At 43.7% G+C, this 24,550-nt stretch overlaps 1 protein-coding gene across 4 annotated transcripts in view; it reads right to left on the reverse strand.

Moving 5' to 3' along the window:
- The window catches only part of TEX2 (testis expressed 2), a 114,307-nt gene that overhangs the window by 75,595 nt on the left and 14,162 nt on the right, over window positions 1-24,550 (reverse strand). The window contains exon 1 of one of the 4 annotated variants that reach the window (XM_059877966.1): window positions 1,532-19,292. The gene's annotated coding sequence lies outside the window, so the exon portion shown is untranslated. 4 annotated transcript variants of the gene reach the window in all.

A 24,550-nucleotide genomic window follows, 5' to 3' on the forward strand; every position in this document is an offset into this window, starting at 1 on the left:
CCCAACTACTGTTTGGCTTTGGGTCTGTTGTCATATATTGCTCCTTCCCTCTGCCATGGGCCCTTCCTGTCAGAGTTATCAAGCTCAGTTACAGGAGGGAGCCCAAGTTTTAATACTCTTTGAATTTTTAGAACTTTATTTTGCAATAATTATAGACTCTCAGGAAGTTGCATAAGAAGTTGTATACATTTCACCAATCAGTCCTTATATTTTAAAATCAAACTTTTTTTTAAAGTGATTTTTTTGATCATGCCGTGAGGCATGCAGGATCTTGGGTTCCTCACCAGGGACCGAACCTGCACCCCCTTCAGTGGAAGCACAGAGTCTTAACCATTGGACCACCAGGTCAAACCTTAAAGGCAAATTCCAAATGGTTAGGAAGTCAAGTTTTAACCACAGACCACGAATTCATCCCTGTAAGAAAAACGTATTCCAACGGGCAGAGGGAAACTTCTGCTTACAAGGACTTTCTAATAGTCTTGCTTAAGGTCTTCAACGGTCAACTTTAGGAAGACATCAGCAGCAGATACTTCCCAAGCACAGGAACAGCCAATTCACCCGAAAGTTCAAAAGGCCAACAGCAAAAAAGCTCAACTGACTACATACAACAAAGAATCAAGAAACAAATCAATGAAACAATTTTGGTCACCAAACTTCAACATTAAAATATAACATGGGATGATGTCAAGGGCATGTTGAGACAAACCCTCTATTATATCGGCACATAATCAGCAAAAACTTCTCTGAAACCAATTCTGCAGTAACTATTAAGTACCTCAGTAATGTTCACACCTACACACACCAGGCAAAAAAAGGACTGGAGGGGCATTAATGCTAGTTTTCTCCATGTAACAGGCTTATCAGTAATTTTTATTTTCTACTTTTTAGGTATTTCCAAATCTTATTAGTTAGGTAATCCCAAATACTTTCATAATCTCGGTGGGGGGGAGGGAATTACATGTAATAAGTGTATGTAAATCTTTAAAATAAAACATTAATTTCAGAATATCTAGTTGTATTAATACTAGCCACTCATCCCCCACACCTTACCCATGAGAAAACTAAGACATAGAAAGATTCATTTTTATAAAATGAGTCACATCATATGTATGTATGTAATCTGTTTTTATACTCAAGAAGTAATCTAGCATCTGGAAAGTAATCTAGAATCTGGGAATCAACAAGACCTTTGTGTTCAGTTCTACTAACTTGGTAGGAATCTGACCCTCAAGCAAATTTATTTACTCTAACCAAGCCTCCATTTCTCCATTTGCAAAATGGGAATGACAAAAGACAATTCAGAAGATTAAATAGAACAAGTTATATAAAGTACTGAACATGGTCCCTGGTACAGAGCAAGCATTTCTAAAACGTTAACTGTTTGTATGTAAGTATTTCCTCAAAGCAACAGATTCTTTCACACAGGACTTTAGCTGTATGAAATGAATATAATGGAACCATTTCAACACGGGCTACATTTTTTTTTTGCTATTACACACAATGCTGTAATACATTATGATGCCATACATACCTTTGACAGCTTCTCCAATTATTTCCTTGTTTGTGTGTGTGTTTGCTCAGAAATGCCCAACTCTTTGTTACACTATGGACTGTAGCCTGCCAGGCTCCTCTGCTCATGGAATTTTCCAGGCAAAAATACTGGAGCGGGTTTCCATTTCCTTCTCCAGGGGATCTTCCTTACCCAGGGATCAAACCTGCATCTCCTGCGTTGGCAGGTGGGTTCTTTACCACTGTATCACCTGGGAAGCCCAATTATCCGCTTAGTAAATATTTTTAGATGTGGAATTACAGGGCCAAATAGCATATATGAATTTTCACTGCAACTTAAAAAAACCACACAATTTCAAGTTCATCATAAAAAATTTTTCAAAAAACAGATGTATGGAGAGGAAAAGTGAAAATTTCTCCTGCTCGCCCCAAAAATCACCCATGCACCCTCTGTCCTTCTATATGTATTTATAAATACACACAACCACACAAAGCTATTTTTGTTTTCGGTCTTAAGTCATACCACACATATTGTTTCGCGCTTTGTTTTTCACATATTTCCTGGACCCCTTTCGAATGCCAATACATACAAATCTACAGGCACACACACTTTTGCTACATGGTATGGATATACCATCATTCATTTAATCATTCCTCTATTGATAGAAATTAAAGTTTTTTCCAGTTTTTACACTAAAAACAATACTGCTTTGAAAAGCTTCCTATATAAATCTTATGCACAGAGCAAGTCTATCATAAAGTTTCTACCTTGAACCCTTGTCATGATTGAACATTATTTTTAATTATTACCCATCTGATGGATGGGGAAAGGGCACCTCAATGCTTTGAGAATCAGTTCATGTTTCGTCCGAGCTATTTCTCTTCTCTTAACTGGCCATTCATGTTTCTTGCCCAAGGATTTTTTCTTAATCACTTTATGTCCCATAGATAATTAACACTTTGTCTACTGTATGTGCGGGAAATATTTTTCCCCATCTCTGACTTTTAACCATTATGGTTCTTTTTAAAAAACATACAAAGTTTTATATTTTTAGTGCTGAACCGCTCAATCTTTTTCTTTATAGTTTCTTAGTTTTTACTTCCTGAAGAAGCCTTCCTCATTCTATCAGCATAAAAGTATTACTCTCTGAAATCATTTTAGAAAACATTTACAGTAACATATATAACACATATAACATTCTCTGTTCCCTATACAATTAAATTTTGACTTTGGAAAAAGTGACCCGTATGGAGAGTTGAATTTTTCCTCCCCAAATCATACTAGCCAACCAGAAAACCTAGTTTACATATCTGAATCCACTCACATCTATCAACTGTTTAGTTTCACATGCAAAAAGTATTTTTGATTAATTTTTCATAAGTTGAAAAAAAGTCTCTGAGAACTTAAAGAAATTAGCCTTTTTCAGTGAGAAAAAATACTTTTCATACATGCATCAATAGACTTATCTTGATACAGGGCAGTAAAACCTGCTTAAGTGTATACTTAGGTCAGAATTTTATTTACAGGTAAAGAATCCGAGGCCTGAAGAAGACAATGTTTTAAAAATCAGGTTTAAGAAGTCTGTGTGAGTGTGTAGGGGAGAGCAGTGGGAGTGAAAGAAAGTGGAGGGGAGCAGATAAGAGAAGGCGGCAGGAAGGAGGGCTTCCCAGAAATGGGGTGTGCGCTAGCCCTGGGAGACTGGACAAGCTGACTGCGGAGACCCAGGTGGAGAGTACGCTCCAAGTGAAGGATGGAGTGAGGGTAAAGCAAAGGAGGCAAGATACCCAAGGCCACATTCAACACCTGCAAGAAGGCCTGGAGGTACCAGGTTCCTGGCAGAAGTCCTGGACGGCCATCTGTCCACACTGTGGTTCCCTCTGAAGAGAAGCACTTGCCCACAGGCCCCCCCGAGATTTCCCCCATCTCACTCCACCACCACTGAGGGCTGTGACCGGAAGGACTTTAACTGAGAGCAGCCCTGAGATACGAGCCAGCCCTGAAGTCCACCCCCTAGTGTGAGCTTTTCCCCCAACTCAGCAGTTGGTAGAGGAATCTGTCACTGAAAATGCAGACCAAGGGAAGCCATGAGGCAGCAAGGCTAGGAGCCCTGAGGAGGACCAAGACCCTCAAGTGACAGTGACGGGGCTCGTGCCCTTCACCTCCTGGGACCTTGGGTTCCTTCGCTGTGAACCAGGGTGAGGGGAGAGAGGGTCCTCCATTGTGTTTAAGGAATTTTCCAGAAAGCTCTAGATTTTACCAGTCTGTGAGTCTATAATTCAATTTCCATGGAAAAGAACCTCCGTAGAGCCCTACTTTTTCATTTTGCACCAGAGAAATTCTTGGCCAGTGCTCAAGCTAAGTACACTTGGACTAATGTGCCTAAGGCAATTAAGTCCAAATACTTTTCTAATAATATTGCAACAGTTCATCTCACATTAACAAACACTTCTAGACCTTCCGGACTTGTCTTGCTTAGCCCAGCTGTAGAAACACCCCTTATCTCTGGTTACAGGTGCAGAGGGGGCTGAGTCTGCTAAGATTATGATGCAGATTAGCAGCACCTGGGTGCGCTGTGGCAACAGAGGACATGTGTCAGTCTGGCTTCCTCAGGCATCCCTTATCCGTGCCCGCCTCCACCCCCACATCCCTAATGCCACACGGCACAAAAGGGCTGCCTCTGCGCCAGCTGTGCTAAGGACAGAACTCCCATCAGGCTCTCTACCCCACCGCTTCCTCTGTTCTTACTTTGCACAGACGGCCCTTCTGGCACACCCTCTCGGCTCCTCCCTCCTGTGGATTCATCCCACACCAGCTCCACGTTCCCCCTGCCCTCACTTCTACAGTGCCTTGCAGAGGCCCCTGGGGACACAACTCCCTGCCTCTCTCACAAAACACCGTCCGCCTTCCAGTCTGCCTGGCTTTTTTTTTTTTAATGGAGAGGAGACCAAAATAAGAGAAGGGCTGGCCTTGTTTTCAAGACCAAACCACCATCTGCACCACCCTCCTTAAGTCATCAGCACTGCTCTCTACTGCCTGTGAGACGTCCACACCAGGGCCCGAGGCACTCCTGCTGCCAGGGATCTCGACCCCAGCCAGGGAGGGTATGGAGCTGGGAGGGTTGGGGCAGCGCAGCCACGGTTGCTGCAGACCCCAGCCAGGAGGCAGCTGTGGCATGCAGACCTGGCCTGTGTCCTTGCTGTTTCCAGGAAATTCCTGAATGAGCGCACTGATTTCCTAGTCAGATCCCCCACTGGTGTGGTTCCAGGCCTTGTCTCCCATCCAGGCCTCCAATTTTGTCTCCCTCCTTTCTCTGTCTGAGCACCTGGCCTTGCCCCCAACTCACCAGGAAGGCAGTATGAGTTGCTATCTTGTCTCCCATATCCATCTATCCACACCAATCACTATTCCCATTTCCTGGAGAGAGATTCTTTTACCCATTCTTCTCTCTTCTCCACCCACACACAGACTCTATCTGGGACCAAAGAAGTCTAATTCTAAACCCAAGGGACCCACCTCATTCCTGCCCACCCTACCCTGGCCCACTAAGTCCCTCCCACCCATCAAGGAAACACTGCTCTTCCAACCGAGGCCCCAGTCAAGCGAGTCTTCTCTTCTTTACCCTCCAAACCTCTTATCTTCAGTTTTCCAAGTCCTGTAGACTCCCACCTCACACCTCAGCATTTCTTTCTGACTTCACCCCTTGCCTCAGCCTCCAGCCTACATGGCATTCAGCTACCAGACTAGTCTTCTTTAAAATACTACTCTCATCATGTCACCATTTTGCACAAAATCCTATCATGTTTCTGTGTCTCTAATCTCCTGGGCCTTCAGGACCCAATATGCCCCAGCCCCCCTGTCTACTCAACCTTATTTCCAGTTACTGTAAAGTGTTCCCAATACTCTGGTTGGTTGTAGGAGGCACTGGCTCACGTGCAAACCATCCTCCTTCCACCTCCATTTCTGAAGCACCCCATTCTGGACACGCCTTCCCCTCTCTCCTCTGACTTGTCAAATCCTAGCATACTTCATGAAGGCAGTGACGCCTGAACTGAAGCCCTACTTCCTTCTGGACAGCTCTAGTCCCTCAGGTGACCTCCTACAACATTTACACCACCCAAATAACCAAAGAAAACAAATCCTCAACCAAAAGGAGACTGAGTTCCAAAATTCATCAGTAAATCAAATGTCTAAAATTCCAGATCCATTTATCCTGAAGGAAAAAAAAAAATGGGAAATAGGTTCATAGGCCCACAAAACTTATGCAGTCCACAATATAACTTCTATGGTACAAGTTTTCCAAACGGTATAGAACCACTATAATTCACTCAAAAGACTGAAGGCAAAAGGAGAAGGGGAGTGGCAGAGAATGAGATGGTTAGATAGCATCACCAACTCAATGGACATGAGTTTGAGCAAACTCTGGGAGATAGTGGAGGACAGAGGAACCTGGCGTGCTGCAGTTCACGAGGTCACAAAGAGTCAGATATGACTTTAGCAACTGAACAAAAGAAAAACACATTCTGAGCTCAGATAATGTCAGGACCCTAGAATGAGGGCCACACTCCAGAAAAGGGCAATTTTAGAGACCAGGAAGCCAAAGGCTCAGGGGGTAAATCCAGACACTTTTCACCCCTCTGCCCCAAGAAGTCTTCTAGAGTCTGAACTCCAGTTTCCAATCCCGCCCAAGGACATGAGTGCTTTAATTCATGTGTGAAATTTTTTCATTCAACAGAAGCAAGCCCCTGGAAACCTACAGAGGAACTGGGTCTCCGGGCCCCAGACACACAGGAGTCCAGGTGACAGAGGAACGCCTCCTCCCAGGACCACTGCAGGCAGGAGAGATTGCTGCAAAGACTTCCAAGCATTGCCACAGGAAATGGCAGCGGGGAGAACGTGGGAAACTTGTTATTGTGTCTGGAGAATGGAGCAGGGCACACAGATAATGTCTAATTTTAGCATGTGTAGGAATCTGGTGGCCACTCTCAGGGGGACTAGGTTTTAAGGTCAGGGGGGAAAAAAAAGCTATTTATAGCCAAAATCACCCTGAAAGCAAATGCCCAACATGGATGGGAGCATCTCCAGGGCTCCTGCTTGCCTGCAGTGTTTACTTCATATTCGTTTACTATTAAGCCTCTGTGACTCGAGTACACATTAACAGAAGTATTTGTTGTGAGGATTAAGGTGGAAGGTGGTTAGTTTTCTGAAGTGAGCTGAGAAATGGATGAGCCCCATGGAGCACGGAAAAATCTGGTTGAGAACTCTGGCATTGAAAAGACCCAGCTTCGGATCTCTGGCCCACTGCTTCTTACTGGCATGTGACTGTGGACAAGTCACTGCAAAAAGCCTCTTTTTTCTCATATGTAAATAAAATGGTGATAATAGTGCCTACCTCAGAGGAGCTGCTGGGAAAATTAAGAAATAACATTCAAGGGACTTCCCTGGTGATTCAGTGGTTAAGACTCTGTGCTTCCAATGCACAGAGTAGATTTGATCTCAGGTCAGGGAACTAAGATCCCACATGAGGTGCCACTAAAAAATTTAAAAGACAAACAAAAAAACAAAAAAAAAAGAAAAGAACATTCAGCATATGTAAATTATTATTCTCAGCATCCCAACAAGCATGCTACTGCTGCTGCTGCTAAGTCGCTTCAGTCGTGTCCGACTCTGTGCGACCCCGTAGACAATGGCAGCCCACCAGGCTCCTCCATCCCTGGGATTCTCCAGGCAAGAACACTGGAGTGGGTTGCCATTTCCTTCTTCAATGCATGAAAGTGAAAAGTGAAAGTGAAATCGCTCAGTCGTGTCCGACTCTTAGCGACCCCATGGACTGCAGCCTACCAGGCTCCTTTGTCCATGTGATTTTCCAGGCAAGAGTACTGGAGTGGGGTGCCATTGCCTTCTCCGCCAGCAAGCATGAGCACATCTTTTTCACCCACACAGACTTGGCCGGAGTTGACCCCACCAGCCATGGTACCAAAGATCAAACAGACAGACTTCTCAATCACTTGAGCTAGACTGTCTGGTCTGACCTCAGGTTTATTTCAGGCAGCTGTGACCATTAAGAATGACAAACACAGGAGCAAAGCAGAAAACTGGCAAGGTCTATGCATCATAATACAAAATGAAAAAGCAGAATTTGGTATGATGTGTATACATCAAACATACCTACGCAAAAAGTACATACAACCAACAGGATCCCAGGAGGCTATGGAGACTAAGTATTAATAGTCAGTGCTTCACTGTAAATTATCTTAGCTTTTAGTGCAAAGCTGGTTAAAAAGATCATTTTTAAAATGAGGGCACTAAATGAGACCTGCTGTTTTACTAACCTTTTTTTATGTCTCTTCCGCAGGCTGGCCACAAGATTCTAACAGATGATGTTTAACAGTAATTGTTTGATTCCATATACTATTGTTCCATTTCAATACGGATCCAAATTCTACCCAACAATCCACATTTACAAAGAGTTCATAATAATATTATGAAATCAAATCATTGCTGCAGGTGAGATAATGATAAGCACAGCTAAGTGAAGAAGAAACAATCGGTTGCTTAATTTGGATAGTAAGGGCACTTGTATTCAAGGTCAATCTCATTCTAAAGGTATTGAGCATGTTCAGTTTGGGGAATGATGCCTGATGCCAGCTCTAGTAACAATGTCTAGAGTCAGACCAATCCTGTCTCAGAAATTCCTATTATGTCATTCACAGCCAATCAGAACTTGGCATTGGCATGAACCCATACAGACTTGCAATGCCAACAAAAGCAAGGCAACTGATGTCTTGGGTAGTTTGTGTGTCCTTTTCCTGGGTAAAGGTGTAGTTTCTGTGAAGCCTTTCGAAATGCTAAACATGGTGCCCTGGCTCCCGTGGGTTCCGTTGCCGATCCAGGTTGGAACCATCAGCCTCAGTCAGTCCAGCTCCAAGCAGCAGCCTGTGGTGGGACAACTGACCAGCCAGCCCTGAGCACCTTCTTAATCCCAGCTCTCAAAGGGCAGACGCACCTTGGGATGGGGCGGAGGGGAGCTGTGCCAGAGAATCCTAGGAAACATGAGCACACAGATGACTCAGCCATTCCTCCCCATCTTGGGGTTTAGCACAATGGAGGAGGGAATGGAAGAGATTTAATTTGAAAAAATTCCCCTAAATATGCATGCGCCCCCGCCCCAACCCCAGTATCTACCATGAAATTGAGACTTACTGGTCTAAATCAACTCAGAATATCAGGAACGCATTACATATACTTAAATACACACACACGTACATACACATGCACAGAAAAAGGTGATGGATTCACCAGAAACTAAGTTGGAGAGAGACACAGTATCAGCTATTCCTGGGCACCAGGAACTTGTTAACCCAGTCTACACAGAATGCGTCACCCTAGGGGCAGGTTGCTTTGTAAGAGATTAATGCTGTGTATCAACATGAAAGAAAAAAAAGGCCAAGCTCCACCAAGATTACTTCAGATATTTTCAATGAGGACTCACAGGTGGGCCCACTGCTTCCGCAGGCACGGGACACGATCAGACCGAGTTCTGCTCCTGATCTTTAGCTCATCTGCCTTCACTGCTTGCCCCGTGAGTTGTGGCCACATCTCCTGGGGCCGGTGCCACCCTCCCCAACACCCATTCCCACCCCTACCCCAGACCCCACAGTCGGGGCCTCCAGAGCTGCGCATTCCTGAATATCTGTTTCACTGCTGTCTAAAGGCCTGAAACAGGACAGAAGACAAAAGACAAGGAGAATGAAAAAGAAACTTGGATGCACCAAGTAACAGGAGAAACAAGGCTGTTTCTCAGCCAATCAAGGAAAATAAGCGCAAGAAGCATTTCCTAACCAGAAACATGAGTACACAGCATGGAATCACGCTGTCCAATCTAATCCTGGAGCACTTTAAACCTGACGGCCGTACTGGGGCTCCAATTGACGTTTCAAAGAATTGAATGCTGTAAAGTTGTGATCTTGATATTTTCCTCTTCACAGGTCCAATAATTGCCTAACAGCAGTGTCCAGCCCTTTCCCAGATGATGAGTGCTGAGTTTGTTGTTGGGTTTTTTCTTCTAGCTTATGTGGTCCTCAGATAGTCCTCTCGGCCAAAGCGAAATGCCAAAACAGGAGCAGAACTTTCTGGCCATCCTCGAGCAATCAGGATCCCATCAAACCCCACTCAGATAACTCAACACCTAAAAATACACTGCCTGGGCCAGCTGAGGCTCCCAGGAAAGAACCTCCACTCAGGAGAAGCCTCGCTGGGTCGGGGTTTTCTGATTCATTAAATGAGGGTCATGATGGAGAAACCCTCCCCCTCAGATTGTTGGGAGAAAGAATAAATAGGCTAGCCCTTCATAAACTGGAAACTTTGGGCACATTAATTAATTAACCACACTGCACTCTCCCCCTGGATATAATGGAGTAAAGTATACCAAGGTAATATCACCCCTTGTTCTTAAAATAACCTGTTTGGCTGATATTCTATTTAAAGATGTATCATGGTTATTCTTCTCTCAAGAAAATTCAGGGTTTTTTCCCCTCCAAAAACTTTGTGACAGTCATTTACATTTCCATAATAAAGAGTATCATTTATGTATAGAACAGTATTTGCCCCAGGCAACTAAAAAGCAGGAGAGTTATTTCTGGGAGGAAAGGAGGGCCATGAGCCAGAGATCCAAGAGAGATACAGACCTGAGTCAATAACAACAGTTCACTTTTACATGGCTCTAAATACCGTACCAACAATACCTCATTTACGTCTGACAACCCACTGAGGTAGGTACTAATACTATTTCCATGATTTACAGGTGAAGGAAAAGACCAGAAGTGGTTTCCAAGATAACAAAGCTACTTATTAGCAGAGCTAGGACTCCAAGGCCATGTTCTTCACCACTGTACCATACTGCCTCGCTCAGCTTTTTGCAGAGACCAATTGACCCCGGGTCAACAGCAGCTTTCCACAGGTGCTCCGAGCTTCAAAAAAGAGTTCCATCCAGTCCGTGTTCACTGAGCGCTGGCTCTAGACCAAGCTCAAGAGCGTCACCCTATCTGTCCAGGGAGTATCCACCCCAGGCTGTGTCTAAAGACAACTCAGGAAAGCGCTGAAAAGTGCTTAAAAACAAAACACTGCAATAATGCACAGAATGGGCTGTAAAATATTCTACTGTTCCAGGTTCCTCAAAGCCTGTCTGGGATAACAATTAACTCATTAAGGACATATGCTCCAGGGTGGAGGGACTTTCATATGGTATAACAAACCTCTTTCAGCAGAAAACAACCAAGCAGGCCACAAGAGCTTAACACACATGGTCAACCACGGCTTCTATGCATGCTAACAGGAACACAGTCCTTACAAATGGCAAGCAGGTAAGGACTACAGAGAAATGGGGCGATATGCAAATAGAATCCTGATAAATGAAGGGGACAATGCAACTAGTAACCACACTGTGTGTGTGTTAGTCACCTCAGTCGTGTCCGATTCTTTGTGACCCCATGGACTGTAGCCTGCCAGCCTCCTCTGTCCATGGGGTTTCTCAGGCAATAATACTGGAGTGGGTTGCCATTCCCTTCTCCAAGGGATCGTCCCTACCCAGGGATCAAACTCAGATCTGCATTGTAGGCAGATTCTTTACTGCCTGAGCCACCAGGGAAGCCTCACACTGAAAACACAATGCTTAAAAAACGTATGTTTGAAATGCTAGAGTGATATAGAGTTTAATTCTTTTCTATGGAGATAAATACAGATACACACACACATATATACATACACATTATATATACAAAGATGTGGGTGTGTAACTGTGTGTTTAAAGTTTTTCACAAATATTTTAAAGTCTATTAACCCTCCAGGTACCTGAAACAGCAGCTCGTCTCAATGCGGCACTCCCGGCCCAGCTCACAACACCCAGCCCAGCATAGACTCAGCTAGGCCACTGGCTCAGATGCTAGGCAAAGTGACGGAGGCGATACTGAAGAAGAGGAAGGTGGTGGCAGAGTCACAAAGGGAAGAAGGGAGCAAGGGGCAGGTGGCCTCTGGCAGGGGAGGCAGGCCCCGGGTAGGGTGGGAAGAACCTGAGTTTCCAATTCAGACTGTGTGCAAACCCTAGCTCAGCCCCTCACCAGCTACATGACCTCAGCCAGGTTACACGATCGTTCTGAGCTTCAGTTTTTCATCTATGAAATGGGAAAAATAAAGTCAACCTCAGAGCATCTGTGTGGGGAAGGAGAGAGTTCTACACTAGCTCCTGTACAGGCTTCTCTTCACATGGCCAGACCCCTTCCTTCCCTGACCAAAGTCAGTTTCCTTGTCTGCCAAGGGGTGACGGTAACAACAGGATGTCTGAGGACGAGTGGAAAGCTTTTGGCAATGGATCTGTCCATGGTGGCCCTAAACAAACACTGGTTGTCAATGTACCCTGGGTATGTGGGGTAACGGGAACAACTGTGGGCTTCATTAACATGGCACATAAGAAAAAATGTATCATATGGTGGCAGCATCACTGGGGGGGGCCTTCCCAGATGCTGCTAGTGGTAAAGAACCCACCTGTCAATATCGGAGACATAAGAGACACAGGTTCTGCAATGAACATTGGGGTACCCGTGTCTCTTTCCCTTCTGGTTTCCTCAGTGTGTATGCCCAGCAGTGGGATTGCTGGATCATAAGGCAGTTCTATTTCCAGTTTTTTAAGGAATCTCCACACTGTTCTCCATAGTGGCTGTACTAGTTTGCATTCCCACCAACAGTGTAAGAGGGTTCCCTTTTCTCCACACCCTCTCCAGCATTTATTGCTTGTAGACTTTTGGATCGCAGCCATTCTGACTGGCGTGAAATGGTACCTCATAGTGGTTTTGATTTGCATTTCTCTGATAATGAGTGATGTTGAGCATCTTTTCATGTGTTTGTTAGCCATCTGTATGTCTTCTTTGGAGAAATGTCTATTTAGTTCTTTGGCCCATTTTTTGATTGGGTCATATATTTTTCTGGAATTGAGCTGTAGGAGTTGCTTGTATATTTTTGAGATTAGTTGTCAGTTGCTTCCTTTGCGATTATTTTCTCCCATTCTGAAGGCTGCCTTTTCACCTTGCTAATAGTTTCCTTTGTTGTGCAGAAGCTTTTAAGTTTAATTAGGTCCCATTTGTTTATTTTTGCTTTTATTTCCAATATTCTGGGAGGTGGGTCATAGAGGATCCTGCTGTGATGTATGTCGGAGAGTGTTTTGCCTATGTTCTCCTCTAGGAGTTTTATAGTTTCTGGTCTTACGTTGAGATCTTTAATCCATTTTGAGTTTATTTTTGTGTATGGTGTTAGAAAGTGTTCTAGTTTCATTCTTTTACAAGTGGTTGACCAGTTTTCCCAGCACCACTTGTTAAAGAGATTGTCTTTAATCTATTGTATATTCTTGCCTCCTTTGTCAAAGATAAGGTGTCCATATGTGCGTGGGAGAGGGAGAGGGTGGGAAGATTTGGGAGAATGGCATTGAAACATGTATACTATCATGTATGAAACGAGTCGCCAGTCCAGGTTCGATGCACGATACTGGATGCTTGGGGCTGGTGCACTGGGACGACCCAGAGGGATGGTATGGGGAGGGAGGAGGGAGGAGGGTTCAGGATGGGGAACACATGTATACCTGTGGCGGATTCATTTCGATATTTGGCAAAACCAATACAATATTGTAAAGTTTAAAAATAAAATAAAAGCAATCCCACTGCTGGGCATACACACTGAGGAAACCAGAAGGGAAAGAGACACATGTACCCCAATGTTCATCGCAGCACTGTTTATAATAGCCAGGACATGGAAGCAACCTAGATGTCCATCAGCAGATGAATGGATAAGAAAGCTGTGGTACATATACACAATGGAGTATTACTCAGCCATTAAAAAGAATACATTTGAATCAGTTCTAATGAGGTAGATGAAACTGGAGCCTATTATACAGAGTGAAGTAAGCCAGAAAGAAAAACACCAATGCAGTATACTAACACATGTATATGGAATTTAGAAAGATGCTAACAATAACCGTGTGTATGAGACAGCAAAAGAGACACTGATGTATAGAACAGTCTTATGGACTCTGTTGCAGAGGGAGAGGGTGGGAAGATTTGGGAGAATGGCATTGAAACATGTATAATATCATGTATGAAACGAGTTGCCAGTCCAGGTTCGATGCACGATACTGGATGCTTGGGGCTAGTGCACTGGGACGACCCAGAGGGATGGTATGGGGAGGGAGGAGGGAGGAGGGTTCAGGATAGGGAACACACGTATACCTGTGGTGGATTCATTTTGATATTTGGCAAAACTAACACAATTTGTAAAGTTTAAAAATAAAGTAAAATTTAAAAAATAAATAAAATTAAATTAAATTTTAAAAAAAGAGAGAGAGACACAGGTTCGATCTCTGGGTCGGGAAGATCCCCTGGAGTAGGAAATGGCAACCCTCTCCACTATTCTTCCCTGGAAAACCTCGCAGACAGAGGATCCTGGCAGGCTACAGTCCATGCAGTTACAAAGAGTCGGACACAACCGAAGCATCTTAGCACAGCATCACTGGCAGAAGCGTCGTTGCTGTTTACCTGCTAAGTCATGTTCGACTCTTTCTCGATCCCATGGACTGTAGCCTGCCAGGCTCCTCTGTCCATGGGATTTTCCAGGCAAGCATACTGGAAGGGGTTGCCATGCCCTTCTCTAGGTGATCCACCCGACCCAGGGATTGAACCCATGTCTCCTGCATTGGCAGGCAGATTCTTTTACCACTGAGTCACCCGGGAAGCCCTGGTGGAATTATCAGTTCAGTTCAGTTCAGTCGTGTCTGACTCTTTGTGACCCCATGAATCACAGCACGCCAGGCCTCCCTGTCCATCACCAACTCCCAGAGTTCACTCAAACTCATGTCCATCGAGTTGGTGATGCCATCCAGCCATCTCATCCTCTGTCATCACCTTCTCCTCCTGCCCCCAATCCCTCCCAGCATCAGTCTTTTCTAATGAGTCAACTCTTCGCATGAGGTGGCCAAAGTACTGGAGTTTCAGCTTCAACATCAGTCCTTCCAATGAACACCCAGGACCGATCTCCTTTAGGATGGACTGGTTGGATCTCCTTGCAGTCCAAGGGACTCTCAAGAGTCTTCTCCAACATCACAGTTCAAAAGCATCAATTCTTTGGCGCTCAGCTTTCTTCACAGTCCAACTCTCACATCCACACGTGACCACTGGAAAAACCATAGCCTTGACTAGATGAACCTTTGTTGGCAAAGTAATGTCTCTGCTTTTGAATATGCTGTCTAGGTTGGTCATAACTTTCCTTCCAAGGAGTAAGCGTCTTTGAATTTCATGGCTACAGTCACCATCTGCAGTGAGTTTGGAGCCCCCAAAAATAAAGTCTGACACTGTTTCCACTGTTTCCCCATCTATTCCCCATAAGTGATGGGACCGGATGCCATGATCTTCGTTTTCTGAATGCTGAGCTTTAAGCCAACTTTTTCACTCTCCACTTTCACTTTCATCAAGAGGCTTTTTAGTTCCTCTTCACTTTCTGCCATAAGGGTGGTGTCATCTGCATATCTGAGGTTATTGATATTTCTCCCGGCAATCTTGATTCCAGCTTATGCTTCTTCCAGCCCAGCATTTCTCATGATGTACTCTGCATAGAAGTTAAATAAGCAGGGTGACAATATACAGCCTTGACGTACTCCTTTTCCTATTTGGAACCAGTCTGTTGTTCCATGTCCAGTTCTAACTGTTGCTTCCTGACCTGCATATAGGTTTCTCAAGAGGCCAGTCAGGTGGTCTGGTATTCCCATCTGTTGAAGAATTTTCCACAGTTTATTGTGATCCACACAGTCAAAGGCTTTGGCATAGTCAATAAAGCAGAAATAGATGTTTTTCTGGAACTCTCTTGCTTTTTCCATGATCCAGCAGATGTTGGCAATTTGATCTTTGGTTCCTCTGCCTTTTCTAAAAGCAGCTTGAACATCTGGAAGTTCATGGTTCACGTATTGCTGAAGCCTGGCTTGGAGAATTTTGAGTATTACTTTACTAGTGTGTGAGATGAGTGCAATTGTGCGGTAGTTTGAGCATTCTTTGGCATTGCCTTTCTTTGGGGTTGGAATGAAAACTGACCTTTTCCAGTACTGTGGCCACTGCTGAGTTTTCCAGATTTGCTGACATATTGAGTGCAGCACTTTCACAGCATCATCTTTCAGGACTTGAAATAGCTCAACTGAAATTCCATCACCTCCACTAGCTTTGTGATGCTTTCTAAGGCCCACTTGACTTCACATCCCAGCATACCTGGCTCTAGGTGAGTGATCACACCATCGTGATTATCAGGGTCGTGAAGATCTTTTTTGTACAGTTCTTCTGTGTATTCTTGCCACCTCTTCTTAATATCTTCTGCTTCCGTTAGGTCCCTACCACTTCTGTCCTTTATTGTGCCCATCTTTGCATGAAATGTTCCCTTGGTAGCTCTAATTTTCTTGAAGAGATCTCTAGTCTTTTCCATTCTGTTGTTTTCCTCTATTTCTTTGCATTGATCGCTGAGGAAGGCTTTCTTATCTCTCCTTGCTATTCTTTGGATCTCTGCAGTCAGATGCTTATATCTTTCCTTTCTCCTTTGCTTTTCACTTCTCTTCTTTTCACAGCTATTTGTAAGGCCTCCCCAGACAGCCATTTTGCTTTTTTGTATTTCTCTTCCATGGGGATGGTCTTGATCCCTGTCTCCTGTACAATGTCATGAACCTCTGTCCATAGTTCACTGCTCCCTAAAAAATTGTTTCATAACTTTGTGATTCAATGCTTAAAAGTGATGTCATGAAAAAACAGCCTTAGGCCACCAGCTGCCATATTTCACCCTATAACCAGGCCCCCTGTGTCTGGGACTAAGGGCCAGCTCAGGTCATGTGGTGTGGCGAACATCCCAAGGAAAGCAAGCAGGTGGTTAGTCCTCCTGAAGTGACAGGTGAAGAAGTCGGTTCATACATTTTATTTTTACTTTTTATTTATTTTTAAAATGTCCTAATTTTTCTTTTTTTTAGTATAGTTGACATACAATACTATGTTAGTTTCAGGTGTATAGCAATGACTAGACATTTAAACACATTATGAGATGACAGCCATGATAAGTCTAGTAACCTTTTATCACCATAAAAAATAATTACGATATTATTGACTATATTCCTTATGTTGTATATTACATCCCCATGACTTAATTTATAACTGAAAGTTTATACCGCTTAATCCTCTTCTCCCATTTTGCCCATCACATACTCCTTTCCCCTCTGGCAACCACCAGTTAGTTTATTCTCTGTATCTATTTCTGTTTTGTTTGTTTGATTTGTTAGATTCCACCTAAAAGTGAGATCATATGGTATTTGTCTTTCTCTGACTCATTTCACTTAGCTTAAAACACTCTAGATCCATTTATGTTGTTGAAAATGTCAAGATTTCACTCTTTTTTATGGTTGAGTAATATTCCTGTGTGTGTATGTATCAATTACAAATATCTCCTCCCATTCAGCAGGCTGCCTTTTCATTTTGTTGATGGTTTCCTTTACTGTTCAAAATCTATAGATTTCATGCAATCCCTATCAAAATACCAATGGCATTTTTTCACAGAACTAGGACAAAAAATCCTAAAATTCACATGGAAACACTAAAGATCCCAAATACCCAAAGCAATCTTGAGAAAGCAGAACAAAGCTGGATGTGTCACATCCCCTGATTTCAAACTGTACTACAAAACTGTAATCATCAAAATGGTATGGTACCAACACAAAAACAGACATACAAATCAATGGAACTGAACAAAGAGCTCAGAAATAAACTAACACTTATATGGTTAATTAATGAACAACAAAGGACGCAAGAATATACAATGGGGAAAAAGACAGCCTCTTCAACAAATGATGTTAGGAAATCTGGCCAGCTACATGCAGAAGAATGAAACTGGACCATTTTCTTATACCAAATATAAAAATAAGCTTCAAATGGATTAAAGACTTTAATGTAAGACCTGAAATCATAAAACTTCTAGAAGAATACACAGGCAACACACTCTTTGATATTATTCTTTTAGATTCGTCTCCTTAGGCAAAGGCAAAAAGAGCAAAAATTAACAAACAGGTTCACACATTTTAAAGACTGCTGGGCACAGATAACATCAGAAAGCCAGGTACAGTGGCAGAGCTCAAAGCCAACTGGACAGCAAGCAGGGAGATGCTCAGTCTGCTTTGAACCTCGGCCAAGAAGTCAGCAGCAACTTCATCTCTCCTCCTGTTCTTGCCACAAGAAAACTGACAGTAAGGAAAAGAGGGCACCAAACCAAATAAGGCCAGATCACCTCCTCAAAAGGCCACTGACACCAAAGTCCTGACTCTTCAAAAGGTCCTTCAAAATCATCACAGTCTCTGCAGAGAAGCCTCACTGAATTCCACGGCCTCAAAGACAACTGTTACTCCCCCAAATTCGTGGCAGTAAAAATAATGGCAGGACTCATCTCAAATGCTTCCTCCTCAGAAAGACCTTCTTGACTACCTTCTCCAAGAACGTCTGCCCATCCCTTTATTCTCTTTATTTTTCAGAATACTATGTTATATGGCTACTTACTTCTTCCCCTCACAGAATACATCTCTATGTAGGCAGAAACATAGTTTATTTGCTGCTGTGACCCCAGTTTTGTACAGAGCAGACACTTAAAATATTTACTGGTTGAATGAATGAATGAACACTATATATAATACCTAAGTAACTTGTTTATGTCCTTTTCAGAAAATTTCATACAGTAGAGAAGATTCAACCTGTCATTTACAGTTGAGTATATTTTTAGAAACTGGGCATCAGGTTTTAGCTCCTGAATGTAACATATTATAACTGTTGTTATGAACAAGTGAGATCTAATTTAAAACCCAGATCTTCTTTACTCAGTAATACCCTTCCCAGGAACATAAGCCTTCCTAAGGACTGTGGGCATGGTCCCTCTCCTCTCACAGGACCACTCTGTACCTTGTTTCCGCTCAGAAAATGCATTTCTTTTAGGAAACCTGGTTGTTGTTCAGTCACTAAGTTGGATCCAACTGTTTACGACGCCAGGAACTGCAGCAGCCAAGCTCCCCTGTCCCTCACTACCTCCTGGAGTTTGCTCAAATTCATGTCCACTGAGTCGATGATACTATCTAACCACCTCATCCTCTGCCGCCCTCTTCTCCTCCTGCCCTCAATCTTTCCCAGCATCAGGGTCTTTTCCAATGACTCAGCTCTTCGCATCAGGTAGCCAAAGTATTGGAGCTTTAGCATCAGTCCTTCCAATGTATATTCAAGGCTGATTTTCTTTGGGATTGACTGGTTTGATCTCCTTGCCATCCAAGGGACTCTCAAGAGTCTTCTCCAGCACCACAGTTTGAAAGCATCAATTCTTTGGCACTCAGCCTTCTTTGTGATCCAACTCTCACATCTGTACATAACTACTGGAAAAACCATACTGTTGACTATACAGACCTGGATGCTGTGTCAAAGATAAGGATCCTTCAGGACAAGGGGAAATATTCTTGAGTGGTGCTGAGTTCTTAGACCTCAATGGCATAAATAAAGGCTCCTCTGCAAGTCACCATCCACTGAGGTGGCGGGAAGGGGTCAGAAGTGGAAATGAAAGAAGTGCTGCTAACAACAGGACTCCAGACCTGCGGCTCCGGGCCTGCCCTTGTGTCAGGCTCCCAGCTTGCCTCATACAGGAAGGCTGTTGGAATGCACATCTGAAGCCAGGACACAAATCCAACAAATGCAGTTTTCTCAAGGTACTTTCTTAAACACATATATTCTCAAATGGGAGAACTCTGAAGTCATGTTATGCCATAATAAAGCAGGCAATGCCTCCTTTAAAACTAATATAACAAGCGATTTACCTAGCAAATTAAAAACCCACTGGGTCAAAGGCTGTATCTGTCTTTCCACTCAAAGGGAAAACACACATAGATAACTAGGGAAATAAATGCAGAGTTGGTACTGCTTTTCTACATAATTTGCCCTTAGACAAAAAGAACCTTCTCCCCAAAGTCCCTAATGGGAAGTACTGGGCCTAGCTCTGCAGGGGAAGGGAGCTACACCTTCCAGAAGCACTACTCTCAGGTCACACGACTTTCTCAGAATGAGGCCTGGCCGCAGCTTTCAGCCCTGTTCAAACTTACTGTCCAACAACCCACAAGGTACATTTTCAAGCCATAGCCTGAACCCTCCAATGAAAAATGGTGTAACAGCAGCAAACTCCCTTCTAAAATTCTCTCCAAAAACTTGCCTCTTACTGTAAATCAAGGGTTTTTACGTCTACATGCAAAATTGATCTGTGTGTACATGTGTGGTTTTCTAGAGAGATCTCATAGGGTTCAGAGACTCAAAAGTGCATGGCCTAAAAGCAGTTAAAGTACCACTTAAAGGGCAGCAGAACTTTTTCCTTTGGGTTATTTTAGGAAACGAGTTTCCCTGATGGCTCAGCAGTAAAGAATCCACCTGCAGTCCAGGAGACTCAAGAGATGCAGGTTCAATCCCTGGGTTGGGAAGATCCCCAAGAGAAGGAAATGGCAACCCACTCCAGTATTCTTGCCTGGGAAATCCCATGGACAGAGGAGCCTGGCGGGTTACAGTCCATGAGGTTGCAAGGAGTCAGACACAATTAAGCATGCAAAGCTTCTCAGAGCCACTGCCGGTTTCTAACAAGTTAGGACCTGCCTGGAGTCAAATACTTTTTCCCAGGAAGTATACTAGGAATCGGCAGTACTAGCTACCATGCTCCTTTTGTGGTGCAGATCGCCCACATTCCTGGGGATGCCTGAGGACAGGCCGCCGGACCTCACAGCTATGACAGCCCCTGAAATCAAGATGGTGAGTCAGCGAGGTCTGCACTGAGGATGCTGATTCCTGAGTTTGCTTTGGACTCCTGGATGTTGACATTTTCCACTGCAAGCCGGTAACACGTCATAATAATTTACTGGGTTTTTGTTTCTTTCTTTTTTTTTAATTCAGAAACACATTATTTTATCCAGCTTTCTAAGCAAGATCAAAATTAATGTTGAGTCTTCAATGCTTCAGTACATCACTCAAGATACAGGACACATCTCCATAGAAACTTTCCTCCCAGGCAAGTTTTATCTTCGACTGAGCATTTCTACATCAAAATGTAACCCTAAAGTCATTGTTTCCACTGGTCTCTGACCCTCTCAACACACTGTGTCCTAGATTAAAGAATTTTCAATATTCTGTAAGAATTAATACTTGTACATTTGCCCTCCCATTTAAAAATTATTTTTTTTTATTTTTGTTTTAATAAACTTGTTCTCTGTGAGGTTTTTCTAACATGGAAATTTAAATATACTACAGATTACATAAACTCTCCACTTCCGTCAGTCCCAGATGCTGGACCTGCTGATCACACACCGTTTGCTTCTACAAGCCATGGAAGAAAGTGACTTTGTTACTCTAAAATCTCATTGTCATTTCACGTGTACCCAGTTACCAATGTTCTTTCACACAAATGGCAATTTTTGGTCTTTCTTCCAAAAATGTGACCAAAGGTACAATGAAAGGCTGAAAATTACTGTTTTCTGCTTGTTCTCCTGGACTACCATCTCCCTCTAGCATTTCTTCTAAACCAAAAGGTACCATTGTATTTGGAAAATAATCAAGTTTTTAGAAAAAGGTACCTTTACGCTATTATTTCCAGAATGACTTAGATAACACCAAAGGGGAAATTACCATCTGCTGAGAAAATTGTAAAATAATTTCTAATTCTGTTTGCTATAATTTGACAATTCCATCTTAAATAGTCTAGAAAATGTACCATTGTGAGATGTCTCAAAGCCATTATCCTAATTGAAATCTATTTAAATGGACTAGTCAGTTTCTTTTCAAGTCACATAAAAGCACACACAGACCAAAGATCCTGCCTATTAAATCAAGGGGGGGATGGTATGCCTGTAAAGTACATGTTGCCAAAGGAGTAGGATTTTAACCTCAAATACCTCAGCCATCTATCATGGCATATGTAAGCGGTGGTCTAGAGAGCTTCACAGGCCGACATACATGCAAAATGAAGTACTGAACAGCCCTCCTTTTTAAAAAATCGAAGTCAGGAAGAGCAGACATGTTCTGTTCATCAGGCTGGTTTTCATTCCCGAGTTTTTGTTTCCCACATGTTTTACTGTTTTCTTTAAACAGTAAACAGACCTTTCACTTCTCTGCATTCATAGAAAAGTGGAATGGAGAATCCCAAACAGTTGACTTGGGAATGCACTGCATTTTTTGGATAGCTTTCCATTAAAATGGGACAGAGGAGGAGGGAGGTAAACTGATCGGGGTCCCAGGTACAATGGGGAGAAGGAAAACATAGGGGCTGGCGAGAAATAATTCACCTTCGGGAAACAGAGCCAGGGCCATAACTTCCTCTGTATTTACAATCCACGGTGCTGACTCTTCATTAATTTTAGATGAGTTTCACGGTAGGTTTTTTGTAATTACCAACAGCTTGCATTACTAGCACAGGAGCCGGCTCTATCAATTAAGAGATCCAGTTTCCTAAGCAGAGCCTCCCAGATTACATGCCCACCTTCACATGAAGGTGTGTGCTGCCGGGGAGCTACCGAATCCTCAGAAGTAGCAAGAGAAGAAGACCTTCCTCCAAGACCCCTTTCAGGGCCAGATCCCTGACCCCCTAGAATGCTGGGGGAGAAATTCAGAGAGGGGAAGAAACTCAAACTACCAAAGGTAGATGATGATCACCTTTGACTGTAAATGTAACAGGGTTCTGCTATAATTATGCACGTCACCAGTGCTGTCTTACATATTGGTCCGCCCCTGGAAGAACGGTCTTTTTTTTTTTTTTTAAACTTTTTGGCTGCACCGCATGGCATGGGGGAATCTTAGTTCCCCAACCAGGGGTCGAACACAAGCCAAGCCCCTGGTAGTGGAAGCACAGAGTCTCAACTGCTAGACCACCAAGGAAGTCCCAAGAACGGTCCTTCTGAAAGCAATTTCTTCTGTCTTTTCTGCCTCTAGCAAAACTAGAATAAGGAATATAAAACAGAATCATACTTTCATAAGCAGAGCTCATATCCTAGGACACACATGAGATCCACAAGGAAAGAAGGGAGCCAGTGACAGTGAGGGCAGGTGTGGGTTCCTGACCAGTTGGAGGCTGCAAGAGGAGATTGCTGGACTTCAGGCTAGCAATGGTAAGCTGAGACCCAAGGGGCAGAGTCAAACAAGGCTGCAAGGCTCAGACTCCCAGTTCTCTTTCTACTTCAGGGCCCCCTTTCTGGCTGCAGACCAAGAATCACCAGACCCAACAGAAAAGCCCACGAGAGGGAAAAGATTAACTTAGAAGGCATTAGGATAAAAACAGAAGGAAGAAAAGGTGGTATAAAAGAGATAAACCCAAGAAAAGAGAAGCCCTGTGAGAATTTAGGGGGTTGAGGGGGGAGACTGGGGCACTGATTAAAAGAAATTGACTAAGGAAACCAAGGAGAAGATGTCTTGGTATAAGACACCTGGTTCAGAGGACAACTTTATCAGTGCTCTCCACAAAGGACATCTTAAGGATCTGAGGAGGGCAAAGAGGCCAGTAGTGAGGAAAGAGAATCTCAGGGGTCCAGGCTAGCCTGGCATGACTGGTGAGGAGAAGCCAGGCTTGCACACACAGACTCCCACCCGCTGGGACCCTGGAGCCTTTGTTCCAGGTTCTCCCTCTACTCTGAATTGGTCCCTCCTTTCTAAAAACCTGGCTTCAGAGCTTTTTAGACGAAACATGAAGCAACTTTAGAGCTGGAGCTCTTCCTTAACCTGATAAAATCAACACCCCGGCCCGCCACCACCATCACTGTCACTGCAGCCAACGCACATGCGCAAATACCCCCACAGGATTTCACATTCAACTCGTGAGAAGACAGAGACTTCTCCCTTCCCCAGCCCAAAGTTAAAAACCCTGGCTGAAAGAACTCAGTGCACTGTTCCTAGTAAGGAGGGTGGTAGTGTCTTGATCCACACCCCTCTGGTTGGTGGGTGCAAGCTCTGTAGGCCATCCGAGAAGGCTGAGGTTCTGCTCTAGCAAGACGACACTGGTCTAGCACCTCCCAAAGCGCCACCAGGACTTTGTGCTCCTGGAACCAAGACCTTACTGGGAAAACAGCTGGTTACTTTCTAGACACTCCACAAATAGCCCCAAAATGGAAAAACAAATGAAAATTCCAAAACATACTTTAGTTAAAAAAGAAAAAAAAGAAAAACTGGCACGCTGGCTTACAAACTATTACCCTGGGAAAAGAGAATCTAACTAACCACTTTTTAGGGCTTCCCTTGTGGCTCAGCCCGTAAAGAATCCACCTGCAATACGGGAGACCTGGGTTCAATCCCTGGGTTGGGAAGATCCCCTGGAGAAGGGAAAGGCTATCCACTCCAGTATTCATTGGCCTGGAGAATTCCATGGACTGTATAGTCCATGGGATCACAAAGAGTCAAGCAGGACTGAGCGACTTTCAACCATTTTATAATTAAGAATTTATCAGGTTTAACTGCTATTCAAATACCAGCTTTTAAGATTTTTGAAATGCCATCTTTAAAAAAAGAATGGCAAAGTGGGTAGGGACTTCCTTTAGGAGATTCACAGAAGACTGGCACTCACGGAGAGTCCAGGCCTGCCCAGTGGCAGTCGCCAAGCACAGCCACTGTCTTCTGAGCAGTGTCATCTGCTGAATGCTCAAGGGATTCTTGGAGGATCAGCCCACACTAACTCAATATAGGGATAACCTATTTGATAAGCCCTTTCTCAAGCCTCAAAGAATCTGGCCTGAAATCATCACAGTTTCCAGGCTTCCCATTTGTCTGGCCAGACCACTCAGTCCCTTAGCAACAGCATCACACCACTGAGAGATACTGATGTGACCCCCACAACCACAGGCAGGAAAAGGGGCCGACAGGGCTGAACCACATACCTGCCCCTGTCTCACTGTTGCCAAAACAAGAAACCAAAAACCTCTCATTCATGCTTCAAGTACCAATTTGCTCA

The sequence above is a fragment of the Bos taurus genome, chromosome 19 (genome assembly GCF_002263795.3).
Source record: "Bos taurus isolate L1 Dominette 01449 registration number 42190680 breed Hereford chromosome 19, ARS-UCD2.0, whole genome shotgun sequence".
Classification (NCBI taxonomy): domain Eukaryota; kingdom Metazoa; phylum Chordata; class Mammalia; order Artiodactyla; family Bovidae; genus Bos; species Bos taurus.